Here is a 22,325-nt window from a genome sequence, read left to right as displayed (position 1 = left end):
CCACAAAGAGTTTGTTTGCTCCGGGCTTCAAGGGACAAGTTTTGAAACCCTGTATCGTGTGTGGTGTTGGAGAGAAACTGAGGCACAGGCAAGCCAACCCTATAGGACAGAGGAAGAGGCAGGGACACAACTGTGAATGGAATCCTCAGCCTCAGTTTTAGAGTCGCAGAATTTCAGAGCCGGAGGAAATCTCAGAGCCTGTCTTTTACCACCCATGTTCTCTCCATCCCTTGCCTCCCTCCTCCCCTCCTCCCCCCAAAGAAGCCTCACTACAGAATGCTAGATAAATGGTCATCCTAGACCTTCCCTCGTGGCCAGGAGAACTGCCCATCTCCAAAGGCTGTTTGTTCTGCTTTGGCACTGCTCTAACCTTTAGGCTACTCGGCCTCACACAAAGGTCCAACTTGAGTCTCTTTGGAACTTGCACCTCTCCCCCTCCTGGTCTGCCCTCAGGGGCAATACTAACCCCTCTCCAATACTTCCTCTCAGCATTCTGGAGCTTAGGGAAAGTTCCACCCCCACCGGCTTTGTTTCTGGTGCAGATGGGAGATCTTTGGGGTTCCCAGGCTGGAGAAATTGGATTGTTCCACCGGGAGGGTCCCCAGCTGTGCCTAAGCCTTTTTGTATTGCAATTCTCCAGTTAGATCAATGTTCTGCCACATGGACAGACCCATCCTTCCTAGCAAAGAAAACGGCATCGGAGCACGGGGCTAGATGGCCTGCCAGATGCCTAGAAAGGGACCAAAGGCCTGCACAGGACGCCAAGTTCCAGTGCGCTACGTGGGCCGTGGAGAACTGGCATGGAAAGGGACTGAAGGAGTTCCTTTCTCTCTCTAGCCCAAGGGTCTCAGACCTGCAAGGTCAAGGCAATATGTTTGCTGGGACTCGCCTGCGTTCTCGTGTGCTGTGTTTGATGAGGCTCTGGTCTTCATTTCCACAAAATACAAAGGGCTCAAATCGTATTGAAGTAGTGGACTAATGAAATCAATATCTCTCCCCCTCCTCACAATCCAGTGCTGCTGTTTAGGAGAAGGTTTCACTTAGGGAACATCTGGAATCTGCGTTGGATTGGAGGAGACAGGAACAGGGTGTGCCAGTGGGCACCCAGAATTTCTCCAGTGAGACATTTTTATCCATTGAATTTATAGGAATGTTCTGATTTATTTTAAACTTGTCTTTCCCCATAGACTGACATACTGTAAATAGGGGAGGGGTGTGTGCATTTGCTTGTAAATAAACTTGGTCTCCACTATATCAAATATCTTGTAGGGAATTACTAATGCTGGGAGCCATTAAAGTACAGCCCTTGTTTCTGCAATCTATGCTTAATTATTTAAAATTCAGCTCCTTTCACTGAATGCCAGAGTGTTATATTTTCAAATGGTTCCCATTTTATAATGCCTCTCAGTTATTCTTCTGTAGATTGGCCCATTTATCCTCATTTCCTAGTGGCTTGTCAAATCCTTCTGAAGGAGGAAGTGAGCAGCTAATAGACCAGCTGCGGTGGCCCAGGGGCTCTGGAGAGCCATGGGGAGGGGTCAGGATCACAGGATTGTCCCTAGGGGGTCTAGCGTCTGGGGTGGAAGAAGCCAGGAGATGCTCAAGTTTCACTGAAGCAGAAAGCAAAGCACAAATCCATGGACTTCCGGACAAAGCCACCAAACTCCAAGCACACCTTGTTTTATTCGCACTTCCCTTTATCGTACTTTGCAGATGGGGATTTTTACAAATTGAAGGTTTGTGGCAACACTGAATGGATCAAGTCTTATCAGCACCATTTTCCCAACAGCATGAGCTCACAGAGTTTCTCTTCTCACATTTTCATAATTCTGACAATACTTCAAACATCACCATTGTATTCATAGTCATTATTATTATTATCATTATTATATCTGTTATGGTGATCTAACAGCTCAGATAATGTTGTAGATAAAATGCTGGGCCTCAATTCAAAGCAGGCTTCAGGGATTTACCAGCTGTGAGACCCTGGGAAAGTCACATACCTTGTTTGACTCAGTTTCCTCAGCTATAAAATGAGCTGAAGAAAGAAATGACAAACTACTTCAGTATCTTTACCGAGAAAAACCTCAAGTGACAGAGAATCAGACATGACTGAATGATCAGTGAGCTTTGATATTACTATTGTAATGGCTTTGGTACACCACTAAGTGCACCAGCACCCATATAAGATAGCAAATTTAATCAATGAATGTTATGTTCTGACTATTCCACCAACCAGTATTTCCTGTTCCTCTCCCTGTCCTTGGGCCCCCTATTCTATGAGATAAAAACAATATTGAAATTAGGCCAATTAAAAAAAATCCTAAGTGTTCAAAGTGAAAGGAAGACTCAATCAATGTGGCAAATTTCAATGTGGCCTTATTTTAAGAACTTGCCAAAGCCACCTCAACCTTTAACTAACAACTATCACCTGATCAGTCAGCAACCATGAACTTCAAGGCAAGACCCAATATCCACAAAAAGATAAGGACTTGCAGAAGGTTCAGAAAATTTGGAACTCTTTTCTCTTCCCTCTCCTGTACCTAAAATAGTGAGCAATTTAATATATGTTATATATGTGCTATCATGTAAAACAAGTCCATATAAACCATGTTATGAAAAAGCAACAGAACAAAAGGAAGGAAAAAACACATACAAAAATAAGATGAAATAATATGATTCTATCTGTGATCAGACTCCATCAATTCTTTCTCTGGTTGTAGATAACATTTTTCATTGTGAGTCTTTTGGATTATCTTGGATCATTGTATTGCTGAGAAGACCTAAGTCCATTATAGTTGATCATCCTACAATGTTGCTGTTACTGTATACAATATTTTCCCAGTTCTGCCCACTTCACTTTGCATCAGTTCATGCAAGTCTTTCTAGGTTTTTTTTTCTGAAATTATCCTGTTCATTATTTCTTGTTTGGGTTTTTTTTTTTTTTAGTTTTTTTGAAAGGCAATTGGGTTAAGTGGCTTGCCCAAGGCCACACAGCTAGGTAATGATTATGTGTCTGAAGCTGGATTTGAACTCAGTTCCTCCTGACTCCAGGGCCGGTCGGTGCTCTAGCCACTGCATCACCTAACCACCCCCTTGTTCATTATTTCTTATAGCACAAAAAGTATTCCAAATCAATCCATATACAATTATACAATCCCATACAACCAAATACAATCACAAACTTGTTTGACTAGTCCCCAACTGATTGGCATTTCTTCAGTTTCCAATTCTTTTTGACCACAAGAAGAGCTGTTACAAGGATTTTTATACATGTAGGTCCTTTTCCCTTTTTATGCTCTTTTTGGGGATTCAGACCTAGTAGTGGTTTTTGTTGAATCAATGTAAATTCATAGTTTGATTGCTCTTGGAGCACAGTTCTAAATTGCTCTCCAGAATGGTTGGATCAATTCACAACTCCACAATAGCGCATTAGTGCCCCATTTTTCTCCATATCTCCAAAAACTATCATTTTTCTTTTCTGTCATATTAGCCAATCTGATAAATATGAGGTGTTACCTCAAAGCTGTTTTAATTTACATTTCTCAAATCATTAGTGAGTTTGACATGACTATAGATAGTTTTGATTTCTTTATCTGAAAACTGTTCACATCCTTTGACTATCAATCGGAGAATGACTTATAAAATTTGATTCTCCTCTCTATATATTTGAGAAATGAGACTTTTATTAGACAATTGCTGTCAAATTTTCTGTTTTCCTTCTCATCTTTTTTGCATTTGTTTAGTTTGGGCAAAACCTTTTAAATTTAAAATAATTAAAACTATCTATTTCACATCTTGTAATGCTCTCTGTTCTCGTTTGGTCATAAATTCTTCCTTTTCCCATACACCTGACAGATAATCTATCCCCGACTCTCTTCATTTGCTCATGGTATCACCTTTATGTCTTAGTATATGATGTAAGATGTTGGTCTATACCTAGTTTATGCTATCCTGTTTTCCAGTTTTCCCAGAAGTTTTTGTCAGATAGTGACTTCTTATTCTAGAAAAAGAACTTTGCATTTATCTTTGCCTTTATGAAACACTAGGCTACTATGGTCATTTACTACTGTTTCTTGTGTATCTATTCTATTCCACTGATCTACCACACTATTCCTTAACCATTATCAGATAGTTTTGATGAATGACACTTAATAATCCAATATTTTAATTAAGATACTTTAGAAATAATCGCACACTAAATAGTATATAATATAGTGCAAACATAACTGCTGTGACTTACTTTATGGAGATAGCCATTTTATTGTGGTGGTCTAAAACTATCTATAATAAAGAACAAACAATAGGACATCAGCAATTTTGAGTCCCCTAACTCCTATATGTCTGGGGAATAGCTGTACTACAGTGCAACGACAATAAGTCTTTAAAAGTACTGGCGAGGTGATGATTTATATCTCTCATGGACAGCTACCATTCTGAAGGTCTCTTACCCAATAAGTTGACTATACCTATCCATTCCTCAGAATGGGAAAAATAGGGGCTTATTAGTTACTTAAAAGAAAAAGAAATATAGCAGGAAGTCTTGTATAGAGTGGCTGATGCTCATCAAGGGAAAGGAATCCTCAACCCACCCAAGGTATTATCTGGGTTTATCAGCAGCAAAAATACTCTGATTTAATCTGCCTTTATTTGCTGCTGATTTGAGTCCTTTTCGGAGACTTTTTCCTTGTCCATTCACATCTTTTTTGGATACTCTCTCTAAAATATCTTCTCCAAGTATTTCATTCACTCCCTCCATCACATCTCCCCAGTCCTGAAGGAGTTCTGGGGGAGGGGAGTAGTCCCTGTAGTTTTCCATCTGACTTCCCCTGCTCAGAGAGGTAAGAAAAGTTTCTTGCAATGAAACCCTGAGATGAAAATAGGTGCCTCTTCTTGGGTATTTTGTGTCCTGTTGAGGAAACCTTCCTTGACACAAGAAGGGACCAGATCCTGCTTTTGATTACTCAGGAGTCTCATTGAAGTCAACTGTTCTAACAACTTCACGTTCCCAAACTACAAGTGTGAAGCTCTGCCTGTCTGAGTAGAGATGCCATTACATTTGTTGAAAGTGATGTATGAGTTGGATAAAGTGTGCCCCTCTTTATACAAGTCTCTTTATCTCCCCCTATAGCCACACCATGAGATCACAAATTTAGAGCTGTATAAGACTTTTAAGAGCTGCACAAATTTGCCCTCACACTATAACTGTATCCTTACATTGCCCCAGTTAAGGTCTTGTGATCAAAGAACCCTCAATTTAGGGATGGATAGCACCTAAGGGATCCTTAGCTCAATCAATTCCTATACTCTATAAATGGGAAAACTGAGGCCTGGGGAAAATTAAGTGACCTGCTTAGTATTATTCTACAGGAAGCATTAGAGCCAAAATCAGAGCTCAGTTCTCCTAGATTTATAGCCAGGACTCTTTCCATTATAGATCTAGTATCCCCCCCCCGCCCCACTTTAGACCAAGAGAAGAATTTGTACCCAACTACCTGCCCTTTTCTGTCCTCCACTAGCATTCTACCATCCTTCCAGGCAAACATTTACTTTCTGCCCCTCTTCCCCTTTTTCAGCTCTTCCTCAATCTCAAGGCCTAAAGAAGTTTTGCCACTGCTCAGGTATGAAATAGCTTCTTTTCCAAACTAATCCTGTCTATGCTCCTTCAGGACCCACCTACAAAAATCGCTCTTTTAAGAGTCTACTGGAATTGTGCATAATGTCTCACCACCACCTCCACCTCCACCTCCCCATATCCATGTACATAGATTCTTTGGGGATTTTGCTTATTTTGTCATTTTCATTATCAGTTGTCTAAGTAGGAGGTCTGAATTTCTTCCTGTTATATTTCTACCTAATGTCAAATTCAAGATTTAGCACTTATTGGAGATCAGTGCATAATAATTCCAAATAGTAAAGGTACTTTCTTCTCTTTACAAATTGTATCTTCTCCATTTTTCCTTCTTCTGGACTCCTTCCCTCTCTCTTCAGTCCATAAGTGGTCTCAGCACCTACTAGGCAAATGGATTATGGGGAATACTCACTTCAATGGATTGGCAATCTCAACCCATCCATGTCTGCCCATCCTATGTCTCTTGTCCTCTCATAACTTTGCCATGGGGAAATTCCATTCAAGATGCTAGGGGTCTTCCTCAATTTCTCCTAATTTCTTTTAACATGAATATACCACTGGAGCACTTGAAATGCCCACTGATTATTCCCCATCTTCACTATGTGACCAGTTCACCTTCTTTTTTCCATCATATTTTTTCCCATTTTTTTAAATGGCATTTTCTGCTGGGGTTCCATTTTGTAGTTCCTTATTTTTTTTTAAGTGTTGCATCTCCTTCATTCACCACACATTTTTTATTGATAAATGTCAATGAAAATATAAATATAAATGAGAGCAAGTCTCATTTTTACCTCTTCAGATTCTATATTAAGCACCTACTGTGTGTGTGTGTGTGTATGTGTGTGTGTGTGTGTGTCATTCTATTGACCAGTAAAAACCAAAAAACCAATTAAATAATCTCTGCTAAACCACCTCTGGAGGGAGTGAGCTCCTTATCTCTGGAAGATTAGGTGTTTGCCAAGTTAATGATACAGGGGAATTCCTGGCTCTATCATGGGATGTATTCTGGGTATGTCCTGAGGTCATCCAAGATGATCTTTTAGAATCTCAAGAGTTTTAAGGGACCTATGATTTCTTAGATCTTGTCGGCCTCTGTTTAGTAATGGCTATTGCCAAGGGCAGCAGTAGAGGTGGTGGCAGTTGAAGTTGACCATATGGGGATAGTCTAGAAGGAACTGAAGGGCAGACCACTGTATCCCTGGGCAATGAGCCCATCATGTAACATATCACCACAGAAAAGATGAGTGCAGTTAATTGAGGAAAGTTTTGGTTGAACTTAATAATTCTGATTGCCTAGATATTACATCCCTAGACCCCTCTGACTTCTAGTCTTCATTCTAGGCCTGACCCCATTTTTTCCAGGGTCATTGCTTCTGACTTCTTAACTCAACACTCAAAATCTCAGTTATTGATTATGATCCTACCTTCTTTACAGAGTGATAATCTTGGCTCTCTGTGGAGAGATTTCCCTATGACCATGGGATCTCTTCAGGCTGCCCCCATGAAAGGTCCTGTTTCCTCCCAAGTGAATCCTGCTTTTCTGGAAAAAAAATTGAGAAAATAGGACAAGAAAGAAACTCTGAATGTATTTAGGGGCTGAGAATACTCAAAGTTGGGTGATAGGAAGACTTGCCACAAAGAGGGAGCCCCTCTCTCATTTGATTCCCTCCCTCATCTGGGGGACCATCCTAGACTTCATCTAACATGGCTGGGTGCCAGATAGACTCAGTCCCCCTAGTGATTTCTCACCTTCCCTTCCTTTTCCCCCTTCACCTGGGTCACTACTGCTCACATGATTTGGATAAGATGGGAATCAAGCCCTCTATTTCTTCATCTCACATGGAGATCATCTGCCCTCCTTACTATTTGTCCTCTCTTATTTATGTAATCTAACAAGGTCAGGATCTTGTCATCCACCCTCCTACTGAACCTTGAATAATTCTAGATCTTTCCATCTGACCTATAGTCAAACCTTTACAAATGTATTTTCTTTCCCAGGTAGTATGAGCTCCCTGAAAGTGAGGACCATCTCCCTTTTTCTATGTGGATTGCCAGTGCTTAGTGCATTGTTTTACACACAATAAGGGCCTAAAAAATTAGTTCATGCTTACTTTCTGAACATTTTCTTATATCTCTAAGTGGGAAGGAAGCATGAAGTTGTGGTGAAGCTAGGATTTGAACCCAGTGCACTTAACCCCAAACCCTAGGCTCTTCCCCCTAAGGACCTGAGATGATATTGCAACTGTTGAGGTCTCATTTTCCTTCAGGACACTGGCCTAGATGGTTTCTAATTTTTCTTCCAGCTCTAAATCTGGAAATTTCTGAATTCCAGTTGATTCCCAGGAAAGCCCTCAGCATTCTGCACTGTCTTCTTCCTGTCAGTAAATGGGACTAGGGATGCCTCCTCTCAAAAAAGCACCTGAGTGACGGCTAATCACCAGTGGGGATGGTGATTTATGCAGTCCTGCTGATGCTACAGTGTTCTAGCTGGGAAGGAACAGGCGGGAGAAGTCCCTTCCCCCAGAGAGCTTCACTGCACAGAGCTCATCACTGTCAGCTCTCGGCTCTTAAAATAAGACAATGCCAACAGGCGGGGAAGATTAAAATAAAGGGAGGGTGACTGAGAGGTGTGATTAAGTTGGCATGCAAATGATTTCATTTTAAGGTGGAAAATCTTTCATTTCTCTCTCTCTCTCTCTCTCTCTCTCTCTCTCTCTCACTCTCTCTCTCTCTCTCTTCCCCCCCCCCCCCATCTTTAGTACAGTGAAGAAGAAGAAAAAGAATATTGTTTTAAAAATCTCTCAGCTAGCCCCAGCATTATTGTGGCTCTGGCTGTTGCCAAGACCAGATCCTCCCCCCCCCCATCCCTGGGCACACACACACACACACACACACACACACACATATTCACACACACACAAACACACACATATACATATTCACACATACACACATGCACACACACACACACTTTTGCCGGGCTGTTTTCTTAATCTCCCCTCTCACTTGATGAGGTTCACTGTTGATTGCTTTGTCCAGACTTGGCATGCCATCCTATTTCTGCCAACAGCATAAAGGAGGCTGTTTGATCTCAATACACAAAACGTTATAAGCTAGAAGACGTGGATTTAATATCAAATGGTCGACAATTGGAGACGTCATTAAATTTGGCATGGGCAGCTAGGTGGCACAGTAAATAGAGCGCCAGTCCTGAAGTCAGAATGACTCATCCTCCTGAATTCAAATCTGGCCTCAGACACAAACTATGTGAGCCTAGGAAAGTCATTTCACCCTTTTTGCCTCAGTTTCTTTACCTGTAAAGTGAACTGGAGAAGGAATAGGTAAACCACTTCAATATCTTTGCTAAAAAAAACCTGAAATGGGGTCATGAAGTCAGACACAACTGAAACAACTCAACAACAAAATCTGCCATCTCAGATTGACCATTGACTAATTGTAGGATGTTTGAATGAGCCGTTTTCTCCCTGTGCCTCAGTCTCCCTGCCTGGAATGATGGTAGCCCATATCTCCTGATCTCATGTCTTTGTTCTAATGGTTGATTTAGTGATGTGTTGGATATTTCGGTGAGGAAGCTCTAGTCATAAGTGGGTTTACTATGACCCCTGGTATGGACAGAAATGTCCTAAGCATTGAAGGCAAAGCAGAGGAAGCCTAAGCCATCCCGAAGTCCTCCTGATGATCCTCAGTGAGGCTACTTTTTTATTTGGAGAAATGCCCTCGTCATTTTTTAATTATTATGCCAGATCCTATGCTAGATGCTAGGGATACAGTGACAGAAATAAGATAGTGCTTCCTTTCAAGGAATTAAAAAAAAAACAGAGCTATTAGAGGGCTAGTCCCAGAGTCAAGAGGACCACACTCCTCCCTTAGGCACCCTGACCCTTTGGTTTGGGGGCCAGCTAGGTGACACAATAGATAAAGTGCTTGATCTGAAATAAGGGAGACCCGACTGTCCTCAGGCACTTATGTGACCCTGAGTAAGTCATTTTACCTCTGTGTGCCTCAATTTCCTCCATTATAAAATGGGAACAATAATAGCAACCACCTCACAGATTGTTGTAAGGAGTGAATGAGATAATACTTATAATGTTAGCACAGTTTCTGTGACACAATAGATGCTCTATAAATGCTTATTCCCTTTCCTTGGGAGGGGATGTAAAATTTTGGTATGGAGAAATGAGGGATGGGATGTAAAGAAGTGAATAGAGTACTAGACTTAGAATTAGGAAGACCTGAGTTCAAATCCTAGCTCAGAAACTTATTACTTGTATGACCCTGGGTAAGTCACTTAACTTCTCTCTGTCTCAGTTTCCTCATTTGTAAAATAAAGATAAAAATAGAAACTCCAATATAAGGTTGTTGTGGGAATCAAATGAGGCAGCTTCTAAAGTACTTTGCAAAAAATGCTAGAGAAATGTTCACTATTAGTGTAAAATATCTTTATGTTTTGGCTATTTTTAATTCATCAAACCTTTGTTTGATGTCTCCATTGTTGGAACCTGGATATGCTACAAGGAATGGGGATCCTAAAGCATATTATTAACCCCAAAGAATGTTTTGAATGAAGCAAATTCAGATTTCACAAGCATTCATTAATCATCTGCTGTGTACAGGGCTCTGTGGTAGGTGCTGGTCATATAAATACATAAATGAAACAATCCCTGTCCTCAAGGGAGGAAGCCAGGTATGCAGTGGTGGTGGGGAGAGGGGGATATGAGAGTGAAGGGAGGAAGCCAGGTATGTGGATTGTTATATTTTTAAAAAGGAGTGATAGGGCCAAAAAGAAATCCAAACAACATTCTCTGAGAATATATGCATACTGAGATGATCAGAGTAGGATTCACAGAGGAGCTGGCACCTAAACCAAGCTTTGAAAAGAGTAAAGGATTAAAAGTCAGCATATCCACTCATAACTAACAGCCAAATAGATGGAAGCAGGAAATGATCAGGAAAAGCTAGAAGTACAGATAGACTGAACAGTAGGGAGCGTGAAAAGTAGTAATGGGGAACAAAGCTGTGAAAGTAATTGGGCCAGGAGGACTGTTGAGAAGGACTTTAAATACAGAGGAGTGTACATTTGATTCCAAAGGAAAAAGGGAGCCACTGAAGTTTATTGAGCAGGAGAGTGATAGGATAAAATCATTGCTTTTGAAATATTACTCTGAGGGGGGGCTAGGTGGCGCAGTGGATAACGCACCAGCCCTGGAGTCAGGAGTACCTGAGTTCAAATCCAATCTCAGACACTTAATAATTACCTAGCTGTGTGGCCTTGGGCAAGCCACTTAACCCCATTTGCCTTACAAAAAAAAAAACCCTTAGAAATATTACTCTGGCAGCTGTGTGGAGGATGGATTGGGGAGGGGAGATGGATGAGGCAGGAGAATGATTGGGAGGCTATTGAAATAGCAGAGGGAAGAGATAGTAAAAGTATGAATGAAGATGGTGGTTGTGTGAGGGGGGAAGGGAAGAAAAGGAGAGAGAGAGAGAGAGAGAGAGAGAGAGAGAGAGAGAGAGAGAGAGAGAGAGAGAGAAACATAGACAGACAGACACAAAGACAGACAGAAACTGAGAGATAGTGACAGAGACAGAGACCGACATTATTTTGGAGGAGCCACATATTTTAGAGATCTTTTGGTTTAAACATTCGAGTGACTGGAGACTATGCTAGCACCTCGGATGACAGATAGTTTTAGGATGAAAGATGATTTCTGCTTTAGACATTTTGAGTTTGATGGGGTGGTGTGATCATTACCCCATCATTACATGGAAATGTCCATCAAACAGTTGGCCATGTGGGACTAGTGTTCAGAAAAGAGAATAGGTCTAGACATAGTGTCATCTGTCGAAGGAGCTAAATAGTAATCGAACTCATGGGAGCCCATGAGATCATCAGGGGAAAGAGCATGGAGAAATAAGATAAGGAGGACCAAGACACAGACTTAGAGGCTTCTTACAGACTGTAAAATGATGATAATTCATCAATGGCAATAGAGAACACTGTTCAGATGAGCAGGAAGGAAAAAACCTCAGAGGTGGAGAACATTAGGGAGCTACCACCCTCCTCTGAAAACCCTTTTCTGATCTTCCCAATTGAATGAATATATTCTCAGATTTCTCTTTCACTCTATCGCTTTTTTTGAATGATAACAGTCTGTGCACCTGGCTTACTCACTCCCCTTATACACACCCACTAGAAGCTAAGGGTAGAGGGGCTATCTATATGAGTGGAGGAGGCAGTGAAGGAAGAGGAGAACTAAGAAAAGACCATGAGAGTTAGTAATTTAGGAAACTTGCAGGTTGTTCATGAAAAACCTAGGGTGCAGCATTTTTTTTTTGTGGTATGAAAATAATGTTAAATTTGGAATCCATGGAGCTAGGTTCAAATCCTGCTTCTGATATCCTTCTACTCTTGTAACCTTGGGATATCATTGAACATTTCTGAATTCTAATTTTCCTCAAAGATAAAATCAAGGGGTTCATTTAGATAACCTCTAATATTATTTTCATTCTAAATCCTTGATCCTTGGGGGGGGGGGGCAGTTGGTGACTTCCAAGATACTTTCCAATCTAAAACAAACAGACCCAGACTGGCTTAAAAAAAAAAAAGACCCAGACTGAGTTTCCAACCTACAATCCACTTGGTCTCTTTAGGGCTAGGTTCTAGTATCTGAGTCCTATCAGGATGACACCGACCTGGAGGAGTGAACAATTTACAAAGGCTTCCATGGGGCTGTTTCAAGTATGCCAATTGGATATCTTGGCAGCACCCCACTTCAGGCAGAAGCTGCCCCATACCCCAATGACTTAACATTTTTGTTTTGCTTGTCATTATTTTCTGGGCCTCTTTATTACAAAATTCCAGCAGAAGGTCTTTTTCTAAATACACAATTATTCATTTATAACTGAAACTCAATCCCCCTTCCTCCCCCACCCCCCAGGATAAATGGAGTGAGGGAATCTTTCTCTATCTTTAATTACATGCTGCAAATTATTCTTTGAATAAGGCTTCAATAAAAGATTTAACAATGGAGAAGTTGGCCAGATTGATTATTAATTCAGATCCTTAAAAATTCTATTCACTGCAGTAATTAAGGTCTTCGTTTTCTCCCCAGCCCCCACTTCTTTTCAGGATTCCAATTCTTAATGACAGGCCAAGCCCCTTGAGGATACTTGACTTTCCCACTATTTCCTCCCTCCCACCCTATGGCTGACCAAGGCATGCATGCAACTAAGATGAAATGATTTAAATTCTTAAAATGTCAGCAATGGAAAGTTGAAGTTTGATCAAATTCAATGTTCTCATTGTATAGAGAAGAAAATCGAGTCTCAAAGTGATTTTAATTTAATCAAGGTCACCAAACTGGCTAAAGGCAAAACTAGGACTAAACCCCAAGTCTCTGGACTTAGAAATGATTATCACAGCATGTAACTGGAAGGGACAGAGAAACTCTACAAGGGCATTCATGAAACCTTTTTTTTTTAACATTTTCCTTTTTCAACATAACTGATTCCTTTTGTACCCCTGTATTTGCTTTTATGTCTTTAAAAACATTATTCTGAATTCTAAGATTTCATCAGATTGCCCAAGGGGTCCATAACACAGAAAAGGTTAAGAATCCTAGATTAGGGTGGCCCCTCATATTTATAGAGGAATTAGTTACAATTGGGTTTCAGAAGGGGTGAGGAGGGCAGCTAGGTGGATAGAGCACTGACCCTGGAGTCAGGAGGACCTGAGTTCAAATGTAACCTCAGACACTTAATAATGACCTAGCTGTGTGACCTTGGGCAAATCACTTAACACTATTGCCTTGCAAAACAAAAACAAAAAAATGAATGAACAGCAATACAAATTTCATCAGCTTATGGCAATATTGGTCCCTCCAGTTCCATGTCCAGATGTGGCCATAATTGCTGAATGATTCTTTATCTCAGTTACTGCTGGGCTGGGGTCCTGAAGGTCACTCCCAAAGGTCACTCCTTTCTCCTTAGGACATGGATGTTGGGCAGACTACAAAAACCCACATGTGGATCTACCATTCTCCTGGGCTTTGGAAATCACAGAGTTGAAATCTCTAACCCTTCCACTGAAACCAGAAAGGAATAAATGCTAAGGCAAGCAAAGAACACAGACATCTGTTCTCAGTCCAACCATTGGCCTTGATAGAGAGAAACCAAAACCTCTCCCCTCACAGCATCATCTGTCACTGGATGCCTTTACAGAGAATCATACTAAGAGAGAAAGTAGCAAAAGAAAGTGATTGAGGCTATACTTGGTCATCCTTTTGGAAAACCTCCATAGCAAAACACTCTCTTATTTGCCATATGATTTGCTGACTAGAGACAATTGCAGAATGTCTGTCTTATTTTCTCATATCTTCTCCAAGGTACTTCCATTATAGACCATCACAACTATACCAGACAGAAGTGACTCCAGATGACCCTACGTGGGTAGACATCATCAGAGATGTCAGAGATGTTAATGTGCATATGCTAGAGGTGTGTGTGTGTGTGTGTGTGTGTGTGTGTGTGTGTGTGTGTGTGTGATTAGATTGTGAGCTTCTTGAGGGTAAGATTGTCATTTAGCTTTCTTTTTATCCTCAGTGGTTGGCAAAGTGCCCAGGTATGTGAGAGATGCTTTTAAAATGCTTATTGACATGTGATGTATATGTGTATACGTGTGCATGTATGAGATAAAAAAGAATCTGTGTTGACAGAGAATTAGGCTTGGAATGAGGATGCCCTCCATAACTCATCAGTGGCAGATTTGTAATTAGAACCCAAGTCTCCTGACTCTCAGCCACACCAAACTTTTTACACACTTACCTCTCTTACTTCAGCATTTCCAGAGTCTTTCTATCATCAGACATCCATAAACCTTTAAGACTTGACAGATGATCTTAAAGAACTGTTATTTTTTGAAAAGAAAAATCATTATCTTGCTACCTATCTGGCTTAACTTATTTAACTAGGCTTGTTCTAGAATGCATTTCATCACTGGATTTGAACAGAAGCCTCTTTATTTCTTGATAGGATTTCCAAAAAATGTTCCAAAGATCTGAGAGCCTGGGTTCAACTTCAGGCCATGATGAGGGAATGAATGAGGACAATGACCAAAGGCCTTGGTCTTAGCTCTGGGAATTTACAAAGCAACACCAAGCTTTTCACAGTTTGTTTACAGAGAACCTGCCATAGAACCACTGAAAACCACTTGTATCTCAGTCAAACTGAGATATAACAGCATAATGTCTGGCACAAATTCAGAACTTAATAAATGTGTGTTGACTGACTGACCCTATCTCATGAGCCCATCCTAGAAGACTGTTTACCATATTAAGTGGCAGCATTAATCCATCAGAAATATTATTCTCTTGTCTTCAGTCTTGAGCTCAATTTACCTCCTATAAGCCAAATGAAATTGGTTATTGATCATAATACTGTGAAGTGTCATATCTCATAGCAATAAAGCTTTACCAAACTTAGGTGGCAACAGCTGAGGAGTCTGACACCTACAGCCTTAATTTCAGCCTTTTACTAGATCTTATAATCAATACTCTGAAGTTAGCTCCTGAAAAAGACCTTTCTATATTCATAGAATATGAGAGGTGGCAGAGATCCTTCATTTCTTTGATTTCTTTTTAAATTGTTGACTTGTTTTTATCATGTCTATTTCCAAATATTCCCCATCTCACCCACCATCCAATGAGTTTTCCCTTGGCCCAGTTCAGCAAAACCACCCCACATATTAACTACAACTGAAAACATAGGGAACCTTCAATGTTGATTGTCTCCCATCTCTCCAGGGAACCTTCAGTGTTTTGATTGTCTCCCATCTCTCCAGTGAAAGTTTATTTGCTCATCTCTTCTTTGGTCCTTTCAAATTTCAAATAAAACAACTTGAAACACAGAGAAAGAAAATGATGAGTCCAAAAGCACATGCATCAAAAATGATTATAGATTTTTGTTGTGTTCAATTGTATCTAGTTTTGATTCCACATGGAGTTTTCTTGGGGCTGATATCAGACTGGTTTTCCATTTCCTTCTCTAGGAGATTAAGGCAAACAGAAATTAAGTTCAGGGTCACATAGCTAGCGTCTGAGGTCCAGGTCCAGGGTTCTATCCAATGAGCTATCTAGTTGCTTCCAGTAAACTCATATTACAAAAACAGGAAGTGATTGATTACTTGGCATACTTGGTATTAGTGTTTCCCTAATTACAAATCTGTGTCCCTTGTGTCCCTTCTTTTTTCTGTGTGGGTTTTTGTTTTGTAAACATATTCTATAACAATTGGACAATTTTAATATGTATATATGCACACACACATATATATTTTTTAAAATGTGTTTAACAAATTGATCGATAATTTAGATCAAGGCAAGGAGGTCATGCTGTAGATTATAGAAAGAAAGGAGAAATAGCTAGCATGTTGAATGACAGTAACAAAAGGAAGAAAGTACCAGACTAGATCATCCCTAGGGTACTTTCTAAATCTCAAATTCTATAAGAAGACCTTGAGGGCATAAGAAAGTAGGCCAGACCCTTATGGGGAAGCTCTTATTGGGAATCAAACAAAGACTACAGTTTCATCAGGGTGGGGAACTCCCCCTACTAACACAAATGACTTTAGAAGGTAAGTTCCACATATATATATATATATATATATATATATATATATATATATATATATATATATATATATATATATATATTATCTTGAGACTAAGTGACATGATTCCCATCACACAGTAAATAAAGGACTTTCTGGTTGTAAGTCCAGTATGCCATCCTGCTTCCCAGGAGGAGGCTCTGTGATCCTGAGTAAGCCACTTAACCTCTTTATATCTCTGTTTCCATATCTGTTAAATGAAGCATTGACCTTGGTAATCTTCCAGCTCCAAACTTTCGATCCTCTGAAGTATCAGAATAACTAGGTGGCATAGGGGAGAGAATACCAGGCTGGACTGAAGAAGATCTGAGTTCAAATCTGGATTCAGATGTGTGACCCTGGGCAAGTCACTTCACTCTGTTTGCTTCTGTTTCCTCTTCTGTAAAATGACCTGGAAAAGGTAAAGGCAAACAGTTCCAATATCTCTGCAAAGAAAACCACAAATGGGGTTATGGAGAGCCAAACAGAACTAAACAACGACATTAGCTGCCACAATCTCGGGAGGAGGAGGAAGATGATATGTGGCTTTAAAGGTTACAAAGACATCTTTGATGGCTCACAACAACTCTGTGAAGTAGGTATTACAGATATTATCCTCATTTTATCAACTGTTTGTGGGATGGTTTCCCTGATTAAAATGACCTGGGTAGCACCTGTTAACATTCACATGTGTATGTATGCATGTGAGACTTAAGGGGAGCACCAGACATGGTGGGGTGGTTGAGAGTTTGAATTCCCTCCCATAAGAGTTGTCTTCTTTTCCTTGAATCAAATGAATAGAAGAGACGTGACTGTCAAAAATCATTATAACGCAATCCCAAATCTCCTCCTTACCCATTTGACTAACATCATTTCTGAAATGTGTAATTGAAATGAAATCTGGGAGCAGATCGGTACCAAAATTACTGTTTTAGTTCATGCAAGTGTATTTCCATATTCCTTTTTCTGTTGTCATGGAGACACAGGGGATGTGTTAGAGGCAAAGTCAACAGCGGCATTCAGGGATTGGCAACTGATTTGAAAGTTTAAACCTTGGAAAAGCATTAAACTGAAATTAGGGAATCCAAGTTGGTTCTTTAAGGAGAGAGATGTCCATCAAGAATAAAGATATCAATCATGGAATGGCAAAGGAAGAATTGGTTCACAGCCAAATTAGTTGGTGGATGAAGCTGGGGTTTAGCTTTTCTGATTTTGGCCATTTCCTTATAGGTAATGATGATGATGGTGAATCTCTAGGCTGGAGGCTTTGTAGCCCACAGGAAAGTGAGGGCAGAAAGTGAGGAGGAAAAACACATCCTTTCATCAGGAGCTCTCTCTGTAAAATGAGGGAATTGGGTTAGATGTTCTCTAAGGTCCCTTTTGAACCCCCTGCTGTGATCTTTGTAATTAATAGTAACAATAACAGTAATAACGATGCTGATGCCGCTGCCGCCACCAATGATAATGCAGCCAATGATAATGATGATGAGTCTAAGTGATTCTGACATTCTATGCACTCTACCACTTTACCGTCCCTGAACCAAGGAGATCTGAATTCAAATCCTGCCTCTGATAAATTTGACTCTCAACAAGTCATTTAACCCCTTAGTGCTCTAGGGGACTCTCTAAGAAACAACTTGCAGTGAAAATCCTGACCTGTCTCAGGAAATGGGATTTGCTTCTGTGGGAGTTCCCTATTCTAGGGGAATCACGGGTCTAGTCCTAACCCCTATCCCTACTATGTCCAAAATTCAGTGTTGGGTTACAAGGATGAAAGATAACTATAGGCACTGCCCTAAACAGTATAGACCATGGGAACACTGGATTAAGTCCTGGATCCAAAAAAGGAGGATCCAAGGGATTATAGAATGGAAGCACATGTGGAACCCTAGACAGAGATTTAAGAGAAATGTGAGAAAGGAGAGATCCCCTTATGCTATAGGAATTCAAGAAATCATCTTGAAGAAGCTCGGTCTTGAAGGGAGGGAGAAAGGGATTTCAACAATATCTTAAGGTTAGAATGCAGTGGCACTGCATGGAGGTAGGATTATCTCTGAACCAGATTTTAGGAGTGCATGGTGCTAGATCTGGGCCAAATTGGAAAGGGGGACACTTTAAATGGGAATAGAGGGTATTTTTAAAGAACTGAATAAGTTATAAAGCATTTAATAGTTAATACTGTACTAATCTCTGGAGACAGAAATATAAGAAAGCATGATAGTCCTTGACCTCAAGGGTCTTACATTCGAATCAGGAATACAATACCAAAAAATGAGCCAAGAAGGCAACAGATATTCATTAGAGGAAGCACAGTTTGGAAATGGTGGTCTTGTCACCTAGAGGCCTGGTTCTGGGCAAGATGTATGACCTAGTAAAAAGAGAGTTGGACCTGGAGTCAGGAGGCCTGAATTCAGTCCTTTTTATGATGCTAACCAGCTGAGTGACTAAGGACATGCCAAAGCTTCTTTGAGGATTAGTTCCTTATTTGTAAAATAGAGCGATAATTGTACTTCCTTTTTCATAGAATAATTGTGCAGGACTAACAGTGTGATTGTCACAGCATGTTTCTTATCTTCAAGGTAATCTGTAAAATGAAAGGTGGAGGACACTATAGATAGTCTCTAAATTCTATGATCTCATCCAATTTTTCCAGCTTCATCTCTCACTAACTGTTTCACATACTATATACCCCAGAAAAACTGTAGTACTATTGTTCTCTGAATCCATCTTGCCCTCACTGGGTTTTTAATTTACTTTTTTGCCATTACCTAAAATAACTTACTCTCTCTGCCTATCAAAATCCTTTTCATCCTTCAGAAGGCCAGATCAGGGACCACCTTCTCCATCAGGTCTTATCATTTCTCTCAACAATTCCTACCCAATCCCCCCACCATAGAAGTAATCTAACTTCAGATATCTCAGGGATGACCATCCAGACCCTTTCCCTAAACTTATTATATTCTAAATAGTTCTAGAGTTATTTGCATACATGCTTTATCTTTCCCACTAGATTTGTTTTGCTCCATGATGGCAGATACCGTTTTCTCATTCATCCTTTTAATTGCCACAGGACTAGTACAGAAGTTTGCACAAAGAAAATTCACTTAAAATATGTTGAGTTTGTTGGACCAGTAAATTTCCCTAAATTTCATCCTTCTAGGATGGGATTTTATTTACCATGAGGGAGTAAGGGGCAGGATGTTGGGAAAGTAAAAAAATGCATACTATGTGTCATGCACTAGTCAAGTGCTCGATTTTCTCAGACAGGGAGGTAGGGAGGTAGGAAAACAGGAGCTCAATCCAGAAGACATATGCTGGATCCGTCTCCAAGGCATTGATTTCTGCTCCATGTCACACTTGATGTAGGCATCAGCCTAAGCGAATAAGAGGTTTATTTGACATTATAATGAAATAATTTCTTTGGACATTTGACTTAATTATACCCTCAACCAAAGGTCACAGGATTGAAATGATGGAGGTTCAGGGACACTCTGTCTTAGCAGTTTAATTGTACTCAGGACTGGAGTAATTAATATCTATTTTAAGACATGACTTGGTAGCAACCATGAAAGGACCAGGTTACTTAGACCAGAGGCTGCTGAGCTGTAAGAAGCCAGAGGCAGCTTAATTTTTACGTGCTTCTTGCCTTCTCTTTTTATGATGTAGAGTCAGAGAACTAGAAGGAACTTTATGGATCATCAAGTCCAATCCTTCATTTTACAGATAGGGAAACTGAGTGTCTGAGAAGACGAATAGTTTTCCCCAAGTTACATGCATAGTAAGTAGCAAGGAGTTGAACCAGGTCCCCAGACACCAAACCGAGAACTTTTCTCTTTCAAGGACTTAACTCTGGATGAAAAGCTTTGCTATGGGAAGTTCCCATATATTAGATGCTTTTCTCAGTTTCCCCTTCTCTGATATTTACTCTCAGGGTATTTACTTCTCCTTTACTGGCTTTCACTTGATCCAATCAAATAGACACTTCAGAGCTTCACTTTCTGACATGAACTTAATCAGACCAGTCCCAGACTCCAGCTACCCTCACTGGCCTGGACAGTTTTAACCAGTTCCCTGGACAAGGAAAGAAACACTTTATAGAAGGTCCCACCAATGGTCCCTGCTCTTCTGGTAATATGGATTAATGCCTGAGACTCTGACCCAAGGGCAGATACCCAACCTCTGCCAGGAGAAACAAATGGCAGAGCAACTGAGTTTACAGAGCGGAGGTCAACAAGATGCCAGCAGAGCATCATGGCGCCTTTCTCACTCATTTCCTCAGTGTATTTCGACTTCACTGAAGGTTGTGAAAGGGAGGGTTAAATCACCAGTGTCATCAGATTTCCCTCATGCTGGTGGTCAGGACCTCCAGTTGACTGTTTCCGAATATGACCAGGGACTAAGCAATTTCCTGGGATGCCTCAGTTGTGAAAGTCTGATCTGAGGGTAGTTATTTGTTTGGTGGGTCTGGCTAAAGCCAAATTCTGCTCTGACTGGTCCCTTCCCTCCCAGAGCATCCCTACGTTGATCCAGTAGGACTGATCTTTCAGTTCCTAAAGTATGATTTCATTATTTCCTGGACAAACTCCCAGGTGCTGATGGCCCTTGAGGTCCATTCTCAGTGTTCCAGAGATCAGAATTTCCTCCATCAAAGTAACATCACTTATCTTCTGCTATATTTTCTCTACTTTTTTTGCTCCAGATTTATGATAGCAGTAAATGATTTACGATCAACTCCAGTTTACCCCTGCCTATAAAGGCTTTCTCTTTCATTGGAGTATAGAAAAATTGCAAGAGCACAGTAAATACAGAATTGTAAAGTAATTTCGAGTTCCCTTTCCTACTTCCCTCCTACTTCTGTCATCTAGAGTCTAGACCTGAGATCCCTTGGATCTGGATCTCAGACTCCTTGGTGTGGTCACTGGACTAAGAGATGCCATTTAAGTCTGGGTCCTAAGTCTGCCCTTAGTCCCAAACTAAAACTGCTTCTCTTGAGGATGCACAGCCCCTCCCTCTATGGTTGACTTCTACTTACAAAATTTTCTTGAATGGAATTTTCCCTTTGTGAGTAACAGAGCTTCCAAGTCAGCTCAGCTACAATGCCCCAGCCCTAAAACTTTGTCAGCTATTATCTCTCTGGCTAGTAGAAATCATTTTTTAGACTACTTGCACTCCATTTTTGAAAAATTCCATGATTCTCATGTTTCTCTGGGTGCATTTAGTACAGAGTTCAAATCACCATTTCTACTTTTCATTGTCATCTCAGTCAAACAGTAACACATCTAGATTCCAATGATAACATTCTGTTACTCTGGTCCCAACTGCTTAGAGGCTTTTCAATCAATGTAATGATTTTTGATGGGAACAGGGGTCATTTCTCCTGAGATATGCTGGTAAAACTTTAAAATCTGCTCTCCAAAAGTAGCATATGTTTAAGTTTAATCTGAATTTTTAGCATTTTTCTTCATTTTCCTAGACAATCAGCAAAACAATACATCAAACTGGTTTGTAGAATTTTCCTGTGTCTGCAGTTCAGAATTCTAAGTTTTAAACTTAGACTGTTAAAAACCTGCTCTGCTGAGCAGGATCAAGTTGACTCCAGAACACCATGATGTGTCACCGTTTTTCCTTTCTTACTACCTTGACTTCTACTGTTCACTTTCCATCCTTTTCCTTTTTCTTTTTCAATTTCTCTTTTCCTCATTGCTGCTTCTATTTTCTTCTATTTTCTCCTCTCCATATTTCTATGAGTTGAGTTCCCATCATCCTTCCTCCTTGACTCCATCCCATCTGACCAGACATAGACATATTAATCATAAGTTATAGTAGATAACATTGTAAGGTTTGCAAAATACTTTTATGCATGCTCTTCACAGCAAATCTATGGGGTAGATGCTATTATTTCCATTTTACAAATGAGGAAATTGAGTTTCAGAGAGGTTAGGCAACTTGCCCAGTCACCTACTAAGGCAGGATTTGAACTCAGATTTTCCTGATCCCTTATAAATTATCACATTCCATGCACTCAATGAT

The 22,325-nt window shown here is 40.3% G+C and overlaps 1 long non-coding RNA gene across 6 annotated transcripts in view; it reads right to left on the bottom strand.

The window, feature by feature from the left end:
* Positions 1 to 22,325, bottom strand: part of LOC141520786 (uncharacterized) — a 39,859-nt gene that overhangs the window by 3,895 nt on the left and 13,639 nt on the right. Inside the window, exons 2-5 of one of the 6 annotated variants that reach the window (XR_012477729.1) lie at positions 16,527 to 16,707; positions 14,980 to 15,546; positions 14,477 to 14,558; positions 7,057 to 7,172 (exon numbers count right to left, since the gene is read on the bottom strand). This is a non-coding gene — a long non-coding RNA (uncharacterized LOC141520786). Of the gene's footprint in view, positions 1 to 5,467; positions 6,015 to 7,056; positions 7,173 to 14,476; positions 15,547 to 16,526; positions 16,708 to 22,325 lie in introns of those variants that run through there. The other 5 variants (XR_012477730.1, XR_012477728.1, XR_012477726.1 and 2 more) reach the window with 5 other exon arrangements.

The sequence above is a fragment of the Macrotis lagotis genome, chromosome 4 (genome assembly GCF_037893015.1).
Source record: "Macrotis lagotis isolate mMagLag1 chromosome 4, bilby.v1.9.chrom.fasta, whole genome shotgun sequence".
NCBI classification, from domain to species: Eukaryota; Metazoa; Chordata; class Mammalia; order Peramelemorphia; family Peramelidae; genus Macrotis; species Macrotis lagotis.
Note: the sequence above shows the minus strand (reverse complement) of the source record. Positions and strands in the feature narration are given on the sequence as shown.